Here is a 17,358-nt window from a genome sequence, read left to right as displayed (position 1 = left end):
GACCAATTCAGTTTGTCTGTGATGTGTACGCCGAGGAACTTAAAACTTACTACCCTCTCCACTACTGTTACATCGAAGTGGATAGGGGGGTGTTCCCTCTGCTGTTTCCTGAAGTCCACAATCATCTCCTTAGTTTTGTTGACTTTGAGTGTTTTGTGTTTTCCATTGCCATGATTCTGGTATAGGATAATGTAAGCTACATACAGTAGTTTTAGTGGTGCAGTACATGTAATCTCAATTCAATTTAGAACATGTGATGGGCTTTAAGCCTTTTTATGGATTTCAGAGTGGGGGAGTTGAATACAACCACACATCAATCAAACCTCTAGGATGAATTCAAAAAGTGAGGGACATCATATAAACTGTGACAGCTTCATTTTGACCCATTTGTTTTTTGATCTGACAAATCAAAACTATTGTTACTAAGCCTTTGCAGAGAAACCCCATATTCAAAGCCACATCACTTCAGGAAGCTCACAGTAAGATCAGTGACATAGCTTTTTTTCTTTTTTGATTAAGATTATAAAACTGCCATAAATAATGCTCTGTCCCAAATGTTGATGTAAATGTACATACTATGTACTGGTGCATCAAAACACAAACCAGTTGCCAATATTATGTTTATATTTAGTAATTGTCATTTTTTGTTGTTCCACTTTACCAACCTTAGCTAGCTAAAGTAGGACAGCATGGAGTAGATAAAATGGGACAATTTTATAGGAGTTTCCAATGGAGGAAAGAGATCCAGTTTACATAAGGGACCCCCTGTACTTAGTTTTCTCAGGATCTTGTAGTACTATATCATGTTAATGTTTTTTTGTAGTACTGTCATTAGTACTGTTATTTGAGTGAATTCAGAAAAAGTTGGACAGTTCTCATTTATGTCTTCTGTAACCTCTTCAGACAACTACATGTTAGCTAACACCTAACTCTAACCTTAACCCTTTAACCTAACTCCTAACCCTAACCTTAACCAACCCTAACCCCTAGCCTACTTAACGTTAGCCACCTAGCTAACGTTAGCCACAAGAAATAGGAATTGGTAACATATCATACATTTTGCAAATTCGTAACATATTGTAGGAATTCCAATTCGTAACATATCATACGAATTGTAATTTGCAACATATCATACACAGTGGATGATGTACATCCACAAATTAAAGATGCAATAGGTGCAATAAGAAGAAGGAAAAAAATCGCTCTGCCATTTCCTAGTTGCTAAAATTCTAATATTCTGCCTAATTTCAGTTTGTCACAAAACAAGCATCATTGAACCATCTGTGAAATATATTTTCAATAACCAAAAATATTGTATTTTCAGCTGTTTGAAGCTAGTGTACAAAACCGAAAGTAAAAGACACCAAAATTTTATTTAAGAATGGGAAGCATAGAAATAGCAAACATAACAGATATATCGCTTCTTAGACTTGCTTTCAATGAGGACATTTCAACAACAACAAAACATCCGTTTCCAGCTACAAGAGTCTTTTACAACATTAACAATGTCTACACTGTATTTCTGATCAATTTGATGTTATTTTAATGGACAAAAATGTGTTTTTCTTTCAAAACAACGACATTTCTAAGTGACCCCAAACTTATGAACAGTGGTGTATATCTAATAATATCCGACTGGTGTAAGACATTATTGACATTCTGATAAAGACTCCAAAGATAGTTCTATTGTTTTCTTAAGACTTTTATAAAGCCTATTTTTTATGACTTTTTTTATGGGAGAATGTGCTGCTCAGTTTCCTTAACTATAATAAGGATAAAGAACAACTATTTTAACTCTTAAATCAAATTGTGCTAATTGCAAAATGTCATTTTCATATATGTAAATTCACACAAAAAACACTCTTCCGTGTTTTCTATAAGGAATTCGAGCAGTACATTAACACCATTATACATTCTTCTAATAAGAAAAGCTGTTAAAACAATCAATGTGTGTGTCTTTTACGGTCTTTGTATATTCTGTAATTTGTTATACCCCCTAGCATATGTTAACATTGTCTGTTTGTATACTCCTATGTATACTGGTTTTTCTGCAAAAATACAAATAAATAAATAAATAAATAAAATACTAATTTAAAATGAGAAAATAATTAATAAAGACATTTTAAAAAGCAGTAATTTACTTACATGGCTACACTAAATGTAATGTAATGTAACGAAGAGTATGTGTACAGTGGTGTAGGCTGATTGGTGGTGGTGCTTCCTATCACTCAGAAGTTATGTAGCACGCTAAATTGACAACAATGCATGCCATGGACATTTCCCAGTTGCTGTGAATGTTCAAAATCAGTGTTTAAAGCATAAAAGGATAAGATGATACAACTTTCAAAATGAGTCCTTTTTATCTAGCCACAGCAGTCAACTACCTAGCTAGGTAGCTGTTTAGCTTTAGTACATTCACTAATTTATTACTAATTTAGCACATTCACAAATGTATTTGTAAACAATTAACAAGCTAGATAGTTACCACATCATATTATTGTCAAACTTGACAAGAGAGTAGCTGTCACGAATCCCACCAAAGATGGTGCCTCTTCCAGTTGCGCCGGCCAATTAGCTGCCATCGATTCCCTTTCCTTTTGTTTCTGTTAAATGGGTCTAATTGGGTACACCTGTTTTGAGTTAGTTTTGTTTATATTTAATATATTTAAGGGCACTAGGCCCACTGGGTATTGTGCGGGCTTGTTCGGTGTCATCGCTATTTTTCCGGACAGTTTTAGTCCTGTGTATTTTGGACGGGTTGCTTCATGCGCCCTTGTGTTTTGCATGTCCATGTCTCCGCTGTCGTTGGAATAAAAGATCCACGTACCGAATTACCTGCTCTCTGCGCTTGGCTCCTCCACTCACCATTCATAGAAGTTGTAACAGTAGCTAGCAGGCAACAAGTTATGGTATATTACAGTCTAAAAACCACTTGAGGCCAAATACATCAGATTTGACTGTTCAGACACAAGTCACACAACGTACGTAAGAAGGTGGTTTGAAATGTGGCTTGAAATATTTGATTCCATGTGGCTTTGGCTGTTCAGACTGCAGGAGAAACAATGGATTCAAATGGATTTTTAGTCACATCAAACTGCCAATGTGAACAAGGCTTAAGAGCTATGCACACCTGGATTGTATAATATTTGCCTGGATTGTACAACATATTGTTATTTTTGTAATTCTTTAAACTCTGTAAAGTTGTTGATCATTGCTACACAGCCATTTTCAACTCTTTCCATATATTTTCAAGACAATGTAAGTCAAAACTAACTAGGCCATTCAGGAACATTCAATGTTGTCTTGGTAAGCAACTCCAGTGTATATTTGGCCTGTGTTTTAGGTTCTTGTCCTGCTGAAAGGTGAATTTGTCTCCAAGTGTTTGTTGGAAAGCAGACTGAACCATGTTTTCCTCTAGGATTTTGCCTGTGTTAACTCTATTCCTCATCTCTTTGTGTGTAGGCCAGTGACACAACATTTGGAAAAAGTAAAGGGGTGTGAATTAAATGGTGTAAATCAGCTGTGGTGTAAATTTAAAATACTTTGAAGCTCTAATTCGGTAGGTTTTTTTGGTTATTTGTACTTTACTATTTATATTTTTGACAACTTTTACTTTTACTCCACGACATTTCTAAACAAAATATGTACTTTTTATCCCCATACATTTTCCCTGACACCCAAAAGTACTTTTTAAATTTTGAATTCTCAGGCAACACAGCAATATGGTCCAATTTATGCACCTATCAATTTAACGCATTGTCATCCCTACTGCCTCTGATCTGGTGGACTCACTAAACACAAATAATGCATTTGTAAATCAACTGACCTGAACCCTAGGGCCATGCCTCAGGACTACCTGACATGATGACTCCTTGCTGTCCCCAGTCCACCTGGCCGTGCTGCTGCTCCAGTTTCAACTGTTCTGCCTTATTATTATTCGACGATGCTGGTCATTTATGAACATTTTAACATATTGGCCATGTTCTGTTATAATCACCACCCGGCACAGCCAGAAGAGGACTGGCCACCCCACATAGCCTGGTTCCTCTCTAGGTTTCTTCCTAGGTTTTGGCCTTTCTAGGGAGTTTTTCCTAGCCACCGTGCTTCTACACCTGCATTACTTGCTGTTTGGGGCTTTAGGCTGGGTTTCTGTACAGCACTTTGAGATATCAGCTGATGTACGAAGGGCTATATAAAAACAATTGATTTGATTTGATTTGAAATTATCTGACTGTTGGAATATCATCTGGTTTACTTAATGCAAGGAATTTGATGTATAGTATTTATTTTTACATTTTACTTTTACTCAAGTATGACAATTTAGAGGCCTCCTTAGTGGCACAGTGGTCTAAAGGCAGTGCTTGAGGTGTCACTACAGACCGGGGTTCAATCCTTGGCTGTGTCACAACCGGCCATGAGCGGGAGTCCCATAGGGCGGTGCACAATTGGCCCAGTGTGATTAGGGGCTGGTTTGGCTGGGGGGCTTGACAAGGCTCATCGCGCTCTAGCGACTCCTTGTGTTGTCCTGGGCGCCTGCAGGCTGACCTTGGTCGTCAGTTGAATGGTGTTTCCTCCGGCAGCTAGTTATGCGGGCGGGTGTAAATAAGCGCAGATTGGCGGGTTATGTTTCGGAGGACGCATGACTCGACTTTTGCCTCTCCAGAGCACAATGGGGAGTTACAGCGATGAGACAAGATCGTAATTGGATATCACAAAATAGGGGGGTAAAAGACAAAAAAATCAAGTATGACAATTTGGTGATTTTCCACCCCTGTACTTAAAAACCAGATCTTTTTTTAAACTTTCACTCAAGTAGTATTTTGCTGGGTGACTTTCACTTGTACTTGAGTAATTTTCTATTAAGGTATCTTTCCTTTTAATCAAGATGACACTTGAGTGATTTTTCCAACACTGCCAGTTGGCAAGGTAAGCATTCCAATGGGCAAAATCTGGTTGAATCATAGTTGTTTCCACGCCATCTCAAACCAATATTTTTTTTGGAGGACGTTGAATGAACATGGAGAACTGATTGGATTTGCAAAAAAGTCATCAACATAGGGGTATTTTGTCTTTTTTTTCACCCAACTTTTAACCTAAATCCATTGACATAGTGACATTTTTTGTTGATTTCACATTGAATTCAAGTCAGCTGAGAACTCATCCAAATGTAAATCAAAACTAGAAGTTGAACTGATGTCTGTGCCCAGTGGGATTTGTCAAGACAAACCATAGCCTACTTTTGCTTTGAGTTCGGAACACTAAAATCAAACTCTGTAATTAATCAATTCAGTGAACTTGAGTTTACCATAATTGCAACGTTATATTCAGACCTGGATAGGTGGCCTGACTGGTCTTGCACCACGGAGATGGATATTTACACAGATACTGATTGATGAAATGCGTTTATGCATAATCTATTTGACTCATCCTGGCATAAACCCTGGCTGGGTCTCAGTCCAAAATCAGCATTTGCCATGAATCTGACTACATTACCCATAATGCTCATTGACTGAACATCATGGAATCATGGATACCTTTCCTGTGAGTACTCAAGCGGTGATTCCCCTGAGGTACAAATGATAAGAACTGGAGACTGGGTTCAGGATGTCCGACCGTTGTTTTCAAGGTAATCTATTTATGTTCGCATACATGGATTAATTTCCGGTTGGACCAACATCACATGCGCACTAGCACTCAGGCAGCAGCGCTAGCAGCAATTACATCAATTACGCCATCCAAAAACATGTCAGACATTGGGTGAATATAAAATCTTAATATCTTCGGGTGTGTGATGGAGAAAATCGGCCTCAGCGATGATTATTTGAATAATTAAATGAATGTTTTGTGCATAAAACTGTTGACTAAAGATTCTTATTTGGAATGTTCTAAGCTGACTTCTCTATGTGGCCGTCTATGGAAATTGTCTTTCTGGGCCTGGCGTCAGTTAAAATGCAGTACTGAAGCAAAACTGTAGGAGCAGTCCAAACCGTGCTTCCAGACCTGAACTGTCAGCCAGAGGCACCAGATTATTGATTGGTGAGAAAGTGAGAAAGAATCCTAAAGATGGTCAAATGGGCATTAAGCCTCTCTTCATCTAAATCTGTTGAGCCACCTGATTTACTCTAGGCCGGAGATTCAGGTCCTGCTGAACAATTTAAAGCAGGTAATGACCCACATGCAGGGGCAGTTTATGGAGTTGCAGACCGCTATCTCCAGGCAGTGTCAGATGAGTCTACAAAGTATGTTCTACTGTATCTGAAGATGGCTGCTCAAGATAGTTCATCAAGTTCACATAGCTTTGATGTGTTCATCATTTACAAGCCCATTGATAATTCAGTTCATCTGTTGTGTAGCTCCAGGTATGCCTCAATCCCAAATGAATGTGGAAAATAGCACCATCTAATTTCATTACAAATATTGCCTATACATTATTTCGAGGTTGAGGCATATGGCTGGTTGATCTACACAACATATGGCAAATGACAATGACTCGCTGTGATAACTTCTGTGGTCAACTTCTGAGGCGAAAGTATTCACTATGAAAAGACAGCTTTTTTATGTATCATTGAATAGGCTATGCTTCATTTAGTTCACGCAATAATATACATAGTACAATACACTGTATTTCTTTATTTAGAAATATAACAGAAATGTTACAAAAATGACATACTTTTTTGAGCAACATAGAGTCTATAATAAATCTCTTGGCAATTTGGAAACTATTCACTGGTGAAACACATTTATCAGTTAGAATTGATTTATTGAAGAAATTAATAAAAGTTGTGCTCCTACTGTTGAGCAAGGATCCAAAGAATATGAGTAAAACCTCAATTCAAGGAACATATCCATCTGATATGCACTCTTTAGGAAGGTGTGACTGATACTATATTGGGAAAGTCTTACGTCCTGCTGATGCTAGCAAGGCTGCCTATCTGTACCCTGCTTGCACTTACAATAGCTTCTAATTAAGAGCTCATTCATTCTCAACAGCCCCTTGCCCAGAACCAAACATTTGGTTGGTGGTATTGGAGAGATGGTCAGAGAACACTGACACATAGGTTGGGAAAGGGCTCTCTGCCCTGAGGTTACCTTGTGAGGACAAGTGGGCACAAAGTGCTAGGGTCACATCATGAAATAACGCAGCATTGATATCAATAAGAGATTGTGTTAAAATAAAACAGTTGACTATTTAACAGATAACACAAATTGGCTAATAATTTACCAGCTGATGATCATAGTTCTTGAGAATACTCAAATTCTTCTGCCTGTGGATCAAAACACAATGATGATTGTAGGCTTATAGGCCTATGGTTGTCTAGGCCTATTCATAAAATGCAGTTGTAGCACGAGTAGCAAATTGCTTTGTCTGCGACTTTGCATGCTTGTGTTTCATTCCTGAAGAATAAATATAAATGGGCAGTATCATGAATAGAAATTAAATGCCCATTAAACAACAGTGAAGTGTTATGGTTATTAAGGCAAAAATGGAAGGACTGTGTATAACATAAACAGGTAGGAACCCAAAGATTGTGTTTTTAAATCTCATCTCGGACAACTTTAGCATTTTAGCTAATTAGCAACTACTTACTACTTTTGAGCTACTTTACAACTACTTAACATGCTAGCTAACTCTTCCCCTAACCTTACCCCAACTTGAACCCAAACCTTAACCCCTATTACATTTACATTTAAGTCATTTAGCAGACGCTCTTATCCAGAGCGACTTACAAATTGGTGCATTCACCTTATGACATCCAGTGGAACAGTCACTTTACAATAATGCATCTAAATCTTAAAGGGGGGGGGGGGGGTGAGAGGGAATACTTATCCTATCCTAGGTATTCCTTAAAGAGGTGGGGTTTCAGGTGTCTCCGGAAGGTGGTGATTGACTCCGCTGTCCTGGCGTCGTGAGGGAGTTTGTTCCACCATTGGGGGGGCCAGAGCAGCGAACAGTTTTGACTGGGCTGAGCGGGAGCTGTACTTCCTCAGTGGTAGGGAGGCGAGCAGGCCAGAGGTGGATGAACGCAGTGCCCTTGTTTGGGTGTAGGGCCTGATCAGAGCCTGCAGGTACTGAGGTGCCGTTCCCCTCACAGCTCCGTAGGCAAGCACCATGGTCTTGTAGCGGATGCGAGCTTCAACTGGAAGCCAGTGGAGAGAACGGAGGAGCGGGGTGACGTGAGAGAACTTGGGAAGGTTGAACACCAGACGGGCTGCGGCGTTCTGGATGAGTTGAAGGGGTTTAATGGCACAGGCAGGGAGCCCAGCCAACAGCGAGTTGCAGTAATCCAGACGGGAGATGACAAGTGCCTGGATTAGGACCTGCGCCGCTTCCTGTGTGAGGCAGGGTCGTACTCTGCGGATGTTGTAGAGCATGAACCTACAGGAACGGGCCACCGCCTTGATGTTGGTTGAGAACGACAGGGTGTTGTCCAGGATCACGCCAAGGTTCTTAGCGCTTTGGGAGGAGGACACAATGGAGTTGTCAACCGTGATGGCGAGATCATGGAACGGGCAGTCCTTCCCCGGGAGGAAGAGCAGCTCCATCTTGCCGAGGTTCAGCTTGAGGTGGTGATCCGTCATCCACACTGATATGTCTGCCAGACATGCAGAGATGCGATTCGTCACCTGGTCATCAGAAGGGGGAAAGGAGAAGATTAATTGTGTGTCGTCTGCATAGCAATGATAGGAGAGACCATGTGAGGTTATGACAGAGCCAAGTGACTTGGTGTATAGCGAGAATAGGAGAGGGCCTAGAACAGAGCCCTGGGGGACACCAGTGGTGAGAGCGCGTGGTGAGGAGACAGATTCTCGCCACGCCACCTGCTAGGAGCGACCTGTCAGGTAGGACGCAATCCAAGCGTGGGCCGCGCCGGAGATGCCCAACTCGGAGAGGGTGGAGAGGAGGATCTGATGGTTCACAGTATCGAAGGCAGCCGATAGATCTAGAAGGATGAGAGCAGAGGAGAGAGAGTTAGCTTTAACTAATGTTAGCCACCTAACTAACATTAGCGTTATCCACCAAGCCAGCTAGTTAACATTAGCCACAAGAAATATCCAACATATTACAAATTCGTAACATATTGTATGAATTGCAATTCGTAACTTATCATATGGATTGTAATTCGTAACATACAATACATGACCTAAAGTATGTGGACAACCGCTTGTCGAACATCTCATTCCACAATTATGGGCATTAATATAGAGTTGATTCCCTCTTTGCTGCTATAACAGCCTCCACTCTTCTGGGAATGCAGTCCATTAGAGTGTTGGAACATTGCTGCGTGGACTTCCTTCCATTCAGTCACAAGAGCATTAGCGAGGTCGGGCACGGATGTTGGGCGATTAGGCCTGGCTTTCCAATTCATCCCAAAGGTGTTTGATGGGGTTGAGGTCAGGGCTCTGTGCAGGCCAGTCAAGTACTTCCAAACCGAACTCGACAAACCATCTCTGTATGGACCTCGCTTTGTGCACGGGGGCATTTTCATGCTAAAACAGGAAAGGGCCTTCCTCAAACTGTTGCCACAAAGTTGGAAGCACATAATTATCTAGAATATCATTGTATGCTGTAGCTTTAAGATTTCCTTCATTGGAACTAAGGGACCTAGCCAAAACCATGAAAAACAGCCCCAGACCATTATTACTCCTCCACCAAACTTTACAGTTGCCACTATGCATTCGGGCAGGTAGCATTCTCCTGGTATCTGCCAAATCCAACTTTGTCCGTCAGACTGCCAGATGGTGAAGGGTCCAGGGTCCAATGGTGGCGAGCAATACACCACTCCAGCCGACGCTTGGCATTGCGCATAGTAATCTTAGGCTTGTGTGCAGCTGCTCGGCCATGGAAACCCATTTCTTGAAGCTCCCAACGAACAGTTCTTGTGCTGATGTTGCTTCCAGAGGCAGTTTGGAATTTGGCAGTGAGTGTCGCAACCAAGGACAGACGATTTTTACACGCTACGCTCTTCAGCACTCGGCAGTCCTGTTTTGTGAGCTTGTGTTGCCTACCACTTTGTGTTTGAGCTGTTGTAGACATTTGCACTTCACAATAACAACACTTACAGTTGACCGTGGCAGCTCTAGCATGGCAGAAATTTGACAAACTGACTTGTTGGAAAGGTGGCATCCTATGATGGTGCCATGTTGAAAGTCACTAAGCTCTTCAGTAAGGCCATTCTACTGCCAATGCTTGGCTATAGAGATTGCATGGCTGGAGCAACGGGTATGGCTGAAAAAGCTGAATCCACTAATTCAAAGGGGGATCCACATACGTTTGTATATATAGTGTATCATATGAAATGGATGATGGACATCCCAAAATGAATACATACCATACCAAATGTAACATATAATACTAATTTGAATGTCCTGGATTTTTGTTAATGATGTTAAGTCTACCCCTGAGTCCAGGTTGCATGATTTCCACAACTGTACCAGAGCAGTCTCTACTGAACAGAAGACAAGGCGTAGTACCTACAGATGCCTATTCTTACCCGATTTTCTGAGATAAAGAAAATAATTAATGTATTTGCACAGCAATAATCAATCCATGCTGTCAATGCAACAATTTAGGCCTGTGTTGTGTACTGGGAAGATATCTTCAACGCAAGATTGTTGCACTAAAGCTTTAATAAATTATCATGGCATTATATCAGTAGAATAGTAGGCCTGTAGATTTTGAGAATGTTAACACACGATAACAATTCCTATAAAATATCCATTGTACTCAATAGGATATCAGCCAGGATTGCAGGATAAGGAAATTGCTGACACGTGTACAGACCTTAGGCCGAGGCTCTTTTACAGTATGTAGGAGACTATCATTGACATTGATTCAGCTTTGATCTAACTTTATTAAACAAGCAACATTTGTCAGAGTAGCCTGTTCTCTTGGCAGCCCAACAGTAGGCTAGATCAGAGACTGTGAAAGAATCTCAATTGCCTACTCCTCTCTCCACGCCTTCTTCTCAAAACCCATTGGACGAGAAAGCCACAGATCCCTCCCCTTTGGCCTTCTCCTCCAATTGATTTTGGGAAGAAGGTGAGGAGCCAGGACACGAGGAGTATGCAATTGAGATTCATCCTGTGTGAACAGTAGAGCATCCCACAGATGTGCAGAACCTTGTGCCTTTGCAGTGAGGAAGAGGGTTCCAGAGAAGTTGGATCCACAGCCACTCCATACAGGGCCAAAAAGGCCTGTACAACTGCCCATGTGAGGATTGAGCATTGGAAAATACATCCACCAGATGGCACCATAGTGTAACTTTAGGTCACTTGTGTGGGCAATTGAACTGGCAGTGGATCATCCCTATATTGTCATCTCTGGTTCTAAGTTAAGCATTTTTGATGGACAGGTTGTTCAGGTCTGGAGACAACAGTTAGCAGAAAACGTGTGTGTGTGTGTGTGTGTGTGTGTGTGTGTGTGTGTGTGTGTGTGTGTGTGTGTGTGTGTGTGTGTGTGTGTGTGTGTGTGTGTGTGTGTGTGTGTGTGTGTGTGTGTGTGTGTGTGTGTGTGTGTGTGTGTGTGTGTGTGAGAGAGAGAGAGAGAAACCATTGCATAATACAGAGCGGAGTTGCTTATAGACAGATGTTCTCACTTCACTGAGCTTAGTATGGCTACAGTGCCCTTAGGGCCTATCTCACACTCCTAGGTCAGGTTGATGAATCACACTGTGATATAATATCTGACTGCTGTGTCACCCCATGGCACAGCATGTGTCCTTTTGGATAACACAGCGCAGACAGGGAGAAATCAAAATAGACTATTCAGCGAAAATTGAAATATTACATCCGAAACCTGGAGAATTGTAACAATTGTGCACTGCTAAATGTGATACTCAGAAATACTATCATATAAAGACACATTTAAAGAGTATACATTTTACATATGTATACTCTTTAAATGAATGTGTTCAACCGAAATGTGTCTTCTGCACAGAGGTGTGGAGGAATGCCTTAATTGACATCCACGGCACCCAGGGAGCAGTTGTTGTTGGGGGTTAACTGCCTTGCTCTAGTGCAGAACGGCAGATTTTCCCACCTTACTGGCTCAGGGATTCGAACCAGCAACCGGTTGGTTACTGGCCCAACACTTGTAAGTGCTAGGCAACCTGCAGCCCCATTGACAGTTGTATGTGCCAAGGGACTAGACCCAGTGCAGTCAAAAACATAATTTTCATATCTTTTATATATATTTCCACACCATAAAGTTGGAATAATACTGTGAAATTGTGAACATTATGATAATGCCCTTTTAGTGTAAGAGCTGTTTGAAAAGACCGCTTGAAATTTCAGCCTGTTTTGGTGATCATGCTGTAAATGAGTTAATAGACCCAATAAGAATGAGAGTTCCAAACCTCTCTGAAAAATGATTGCTTGCTCTACTATTTTTTTTATTACCATTTTAATTGAAAACAATCACATTAAGGTACTCAATTGTTACCCAGACAGTATATGATATTGAGATAAAATGGCTGCATTAGATTCATTTAGGGAAATCTCCTTTTGTCTGACAGGCTGATGAATATGTCTGTGATGGCTCATGCCTCCTCATCTCTGTCCAAAATAGGACAATTGATTGTGCTAGCCAAGCTGGAGGAGATGACACATTATGGAGAATCATTTCTATGAACATTTATGTCACAAATGTCTGCCTACTAACAAGCAGCATACCTTTCACTGCGTGCTAAATCAATATGGCCGCAGTTAACAGCAGACTTATGTAATCAGTATTTTTCTTTGTGTGTTCTTCTCCTCTTAAATGGTGGGGATGATGATGGTAATTATCCTTCCATGACACAGCGATTGAAGAGAGGTATTTAAAGCCCTGACTGTCTTGACATAGTTACCTCATATGGCAGGCTATTCAGGATCACTTTCCCCCTTTGGTCCTCAGAACCCAGTATTCTCTAAATCTCTATGTGCGTGTTTAGTCTGTTGGTGAGAGACAATACATTTACACGTGTAATGCCAAGTAGCATCTCATGGTTGTACAGTAGATCCCCCTCTATTTGTTTTGTGCTTTCTGGCTTTGTTAGTGGAGTTACAAGTGTTAATTAAACACCCTATTTGAAGAGACAGAATAGAATGCAAGGAATATACCATTATGTACAACCAGTATGTTGTAAATGTAAGTCGCTCTGGATCTGCTTTAAAAAATAGTAAAATACAAATGTAATAAAGAGATTATGTCATTTGTTGAGATCCCTTTTCTTTACCCATTTTTCTCCCAATTTCATGGTATCCAATTGGTAGTTGCAGTCTTGTCACATTGCTTGTCTCATCTTTTTTTACCCCCTTTTTCTCCCCAATTGGTAGTTACAGTCTCATCCAACTCCCGTACGGACTCAGGAGAGGCGAAGGTCGAGAGCTGTGCGTCCTCCAAATCACAACCCAACAAAGCCACACTGCTTCTTGACACAATGCCCACTTAACCTAGAAGCCAGCCGCACCAATGTGACAGATGAAACATTGTACACCTGGTGATCGTGTCAGCTTGCACTGTGCCCGGCCCGCCACAGGAGTTGCTAGTGCGCGATGGGACAAGGACATCCCTGCCGGCCAAACCCTCCTCTAACCCAGACAACACTGGGCCAATTGTGCGCCGCCCCATGGGTCTCCCGGTCACAGCCGGCTGCGACAGGGCCTGGACTCGAACCCAGAATCTCTAGTGGCACAGCTAGCACTGCGATGCAGTCCCTTAGAGCACCATGCCACTCAGGAGGCCTTGTTGAGATCCCTTTTCGTTGTATACGTATGACATTTTTTTGTCCCATGCTTTAGCTATCTCCAGGCAACACGGACACCAGACAGCAAGCATCACATTATCCAAGTGCTGAAATTAGGTGACATCAATTGGACCAATACAAAATCTAAGGGACTGCATAATAACTGCCGGAAATCATATTCACAGAACCATACTTTCTCTGATGTCTCTTTTTTCTTTGCCACATGGGGAAAAAATGTATAGAATAGCAGGAAATTAGCTCAGGGATTCTTGAAAGTTGGAACAATCCTTTTCCGGCAGGGAAACTTTATTTGTATTATTTTGTTGCATTATTTGAGCTTAAAATCTACATTTACAGGAATTTGTTTTTGGAATTTTCTAAATTCTTTCAATATTATTAACTTTCAAAATACAGAAATACAGCATTTATGAGAAGTTTGCATCATATGATATATAAAGCCACTCCTGCGTTGTCTTCGCTGTGTGCTTAGGGTCGTTGTCCTGTTAGAAGGTGAACCTTCGCCCCAGTCTGAGGTCCTCAGCTCTCTGTAGCTGGTTCTCATCAAGGATCTCTCTGTACTTTGCTCCGTTAATCTTTGCCTTGATGCTGACTAGTCTCTCAGTCCCTGCTGCTGAAAAACATCCCTACAATCAAGTTGTAGATACATCTCAAGGATGATAAATGGAAACAGGATGCACATCTTCTCAAATATAGTCTTATAGCAAAGGGTTTGAATACTTACGTTATATACATATTTCTCATTTTTAAATTCGCAAACATTTCTAAAAACTTGTTTTCACTTTGTCATTATCTGGTATTGTGTGTAGTTTGGTGGGGAAATCTTTTTATTTGATCAATTTTAGAATAAGTCGGTAATGTAACAAAATGAGGAAGAAGTCAAGGGGTCTGAATACTTTCCGAAGGCACTGTGTATCTCAATGTCAGAGGGCAGTTTTGAAATTGCTGTGTCTAGGGTGCCGTCTTTCGGATGGGATGTTAAACGGGTGTCCTGACTCTCAGTGGTCACTAAAGATTCAATTGAACTTATCGTAAGAGTAGGGGTGTTAACCCTGGTGTCCTGGCTAAATTCCCAATCTAGCCCTCATATCTTCATGGCCACCTAATCACCCACAGCTTACAATTGGCTCATTCATCCCACCTTCTCTCCCCTGTAACTATTCACGGGTTGTTGCTGTAAATGAGAATGTGTTCTCACTCAATTCTCCTCTCGTGTTTCTCTGAAGTTAATCCTTATGGTGTTATCACTCCTTCGCCAGGGACAGTGTCAACCTAGAGAAGAGCTCCCGAACCAAGAGGGAGCTCTAGCCAGCTCAGGAAACGAAAGAACAAAGAAATGCGTGGTTATGAAAGAAGCAGAGCAGCAAAGTAATCCATCCTAAATCTCAAAAGATATATCTTACAGGAGAGGGGGGCCTCGGGCCTTTTTAAATGATGTGTTGACAGAACATGAATTATAACTGACTTGAACAAACTTCAGCGGTAACATACAAAAATAACGCTGCTGTTGTCAAGCATGTCCTTCCTTCCTTCCACTCCACCATCACCTCGTCACCAGCACCAAATACAGAGGTCTAAGCACCTGGGTTCCTGGCACTACCATGACTCCTTCATTGTTCAGCTGTAAACAATCCATATCACATCAGTAAGGGACAGTATTTACGGGACTGTGTCTAGTCTACCCACAGTTCACAAGCATAATTTGCTATGCCTGTTTGCCCAGTTCACTGAAGTCTAATTTGCATAAGTAATCACCAAACTGCACATAGTGATGCATTCATTTGTGTTTTTTATATTTTGGTTCTTCATTGTCATTCTGGTGTTAGTAACAAATGACCAATTATGCTAATAAGGGACATGTTAGAAACATTTAATGCTTCAATCACAAATATTTGCTTCTTTTAATAAAGCACATTTTATGCCTAATTACAAGAAGTCCATTTGCCTTTTGTAAAGCAACTGAAGCCATTTACAATCTTTGAAATCTTTGAAATAGAACTGCTATGTCGTAATAAATGGGCCAGCTTTCCTCCTAAAGGCTGAGTGGCCCTGGAACATCTGTCCACTAAGAACAGAGAAACAGACAATGACTAGACCTTGCTGGGGAACATATTGCTTTGTGCAAAGGTATGCTTTCAGTTATACCTTTGATAGTGAGTAAGTACTTCCAAACTTCAGGAGTAAGTGTAACGATACTGAAGAATGGGTCACATCAGGACGACCAAAGTCAAGTGTCAGCTCCATCCCTCTGTGGTATACTGTTGTGCAAATCAAACGGACTCTCAGCAGAAGTCTCTTATCAAGGTTGAACAGTCTCCACAGACTCAGTGAAACCAAAACCTCACCTGTAAAATACATTCTCTTCATGACCTTTGTACCATCACCCCGTTTCTTGTAAGGAGCTATTAATAGCTAGGACGAAGGTGAAGCGCTGGAAGAGTCCTCATAGATTAATGAAAAGGTACTGTAGTGGAGATGTGAATAATTTATATCTGTCCTCGTCATTCATTATTAGACTGCTGAACATTCGATAAAAAAATGGCTGCAAATGTCAAGCCTCACGAATGGCCATATTAACTCCACATTCACATAACATGTCTCGAATAATACCTGTGCTGCTGAATACTCATTCAATGCATTATGAGCATGGCCAAGCACTTCTCTTCGCCTCCTCTTACCCTCAAGCAGTTGGTATAGAGGAAACAGTTCTGCAGTCAGTGACATTAAAGAGGAGTTAGAAATGGAACGGGAAAATGGAACTCACACATGATACTGTTGTATCACTGTCTTCCCACATCCCACTGGGCACGTCTAATTTAAATTTACATTTTGAGTTGTCAATCAATGTCAATTCAATGTGAAATCAATAAAAACATGTATCATGTCATTGGATTTAGGTGAAAAGTTGGGTGAAAAAAGACTACATTCCCTTACATTTATTAAATACAATTTTAGCAAATACAAACAAGTTGATTCAATGTCATCAAATTAAAAAAATATATGAAATGACTTGGAACCAACATTGATTCAAAAAGTTTTTGCCCAATACAATGGTACAAAGTTGGGCTGTAGAATGTAAGACTTTGTTTAACAGGCCATTGCCAGTGATTAGGCCACAGTAGCCTACTAATTTGTTACCGCACGGGTATTTGCTGAGCAATCGAAAGGTCATGTCCACATAAGAGTGATCACCTCTTGGTTTGTGGTAATTACCATCGAGACATGATGAAAATGAGATAGGAATAGAATTGTATTCGGATTCTTCTGCAACTTGTTAAAGCGCCTTTTTTTGAGTTAGTACCCATGGAGACTAGGTGGCAGATTCAGTCACATCTGCCTTAGCAATGTTTATGCAGAATCTTTACTTTACACAACCTGCCCGTACTAGAGTCAGGGCATACAAGTATTTTATTATTTATTCTAAGAATAGAAGCGTCTGTGAGGAGACTGCTCTTGGTACTTTTGCACTTGTCTATGATTTTATTTGACCACAGAAAACAGCATAAATGCTGCAATACAGGTTTGAATGGAGCCCAATGATTGCAGAAAAGGACCAGGTAAATATTTGTGGGCAATTCACATAGAATATGCACATTATTTGAACACCATTGAA

The sequence above is a fragment of the Oncorhynchus gorbuscha genome, linkage group LG10 (assembly GCF_021184085.1).
Source record: "Oncorhynchus gorbuscha isolate QuinsamMale2020 ecotype Even-year linkage group LG10, OgorEven_v1.0, whole genome shotgun sequence".
Classification (NCBI taxonomy): Eukaryota; Metazoa; Chordata; class Actinopteri; order Salmoniformes; family Salmonidae; genus Oncorhynchus; species Oncorhynchus gorbuscha.
Note: the sequence above shows the minus strand (reverse complement) of the source record.